Genomic DNA, 1,634 nt, shown 5'->3' with positions numbered 1-1,634 from the left:
GAGAGCCCTGCTAAATCATCAATGCTAAATGACTAAATGCAGATAGACTTAAGTCAAAAGGCCAAATGTTGAAAACCTGGCAGCACATGTGGCTGAAACATAAAATATTTATTGTTGCTGTGTAAACATTCTGAAAAACTAGATGTCAGTAATATCGGGCTGTTACTTTACAACTTTCATTAGCTTCTCTATACTTGGTCAGATGTACACTTGACAAGGATCAAGTTTGTCAAGTATACGTCTCTGAGTTGCAACTCATCAATTTCTGTTTCCAATTGCGAATCACTTCTACTACAGATTCTGTTAGTGTACCAGCAGTTTCAAAGATTTTGGGCTTTTAAATTTTCTCTGAAATTGTGCAATCCTGGACTTTGAGTGGTATTCATAGTCATTACTCTTGTGCATAAGGCAATCTGTGCTGGTTGTGCCTAAACTAAACCTAGCCTTAGTATGATTTATAGAGATCTGTTGTGCTTACACTTGATAGCTTCAAATGATTTTTTGCAAATAAAGGAGTAATGAGATTAACATTAGAAATGATGTAGAACTTCTTATGCTAATTAGTCCTCTACCACCTGTTTGCAATTCTCATAGTCATCTTTTGATGCGTTCCCAAACTGCTTGCAGAGGTGTTATACAATGCAAAATCATGCCTTTGCATCAACTTTGGAGTTGGTGAAAGTGCTTGCTGTTGCTGCCAGCCTATCTATTTCTTGGTGTGAGGTGTTCGTCTTGGCTGATCCAAACTGCTTGCACCCAGTTGTGCTTGCTGGCCAACAAGGAAAAAATATAGATAAATAATAACCCATTAGAACTTTGATAATCAAGAAATACTTGATAAATTTAGAGTGCAGAGAGGTATTTTAAATGCTTTAGTGAGTATGTATGGCCAACAGACTGGAACTGGGAGGACGCATGGTCTTCCTGTACCTGTACATACCAAAGTATGTATAGCCCTCACTGTACTTGTCATGGGCACTTCTTTATAGACTGGGGATCAACTCAGGACTGAGACAGAGCAATGAATGCCTTCTATGAGATGGCTTGTTTCCCTGAGATACTTGGTGTGATAGATTGCACCCATGTTAACATTACAGCCCCATCAGGGCCACAGAGGGAGCGGTACTGAAATAGGAAGGACGACCATCCCATCAACTGCCAGGTAGTTTGTAATGCACAGTGGTACATCAGTAATATGTTGGCTCCGCATTTTGGCAGCGCCCATGACTCCCATATCTGGCACACCAAGTCACTCTAATGTCCCTTCTTGCATGACAGGATGCCCCATTGTCACCTTGTTGGTAAGTGGAAATTTTAATTATCTAATTGTTTAGTTTTTCGAAAATGTATTGCTTTGTAAAAAACTACCTTTCCCTTGCCGTGTCTCCCCATTTTCTTTTCTTGTGTTTTCCAAGTCATCCAGGCTATCCACTTGTGAGTTTGTTAATGACCCCTGTTTGGAACCCTATGGGAGTTATTGAAGAAAGGTACAACACTACTCTGTCCCTGGCTTATCACTGAGGTGACTGTTTAGCTTGCTGAAAGCCCATTTCCATTGTCTGGATGAGTCTAGGGATGCCCTTGTGTATGACCCTTTTATACTGCATTCAGGATGCTTACCATGTGTTGCACTC

Source organism: Protopterus annectens, chromosome 13.part0 (assembly GCF_019279795.1).
Source record: "Protopterus annectens isolate FY-2018-M chromosome 13.part0, PAN1.0, whole genome shotgun sequence".
Classification (NCBI taxonomy): domain Eukaryota; kingdom Metazoa; phylum Chordata; order Ceratodontiformes; family Protopteridae; genus Protopterus; species Protopterus annectens.
Note: the sequence above shows the minus strand (reverse complement) of the source record.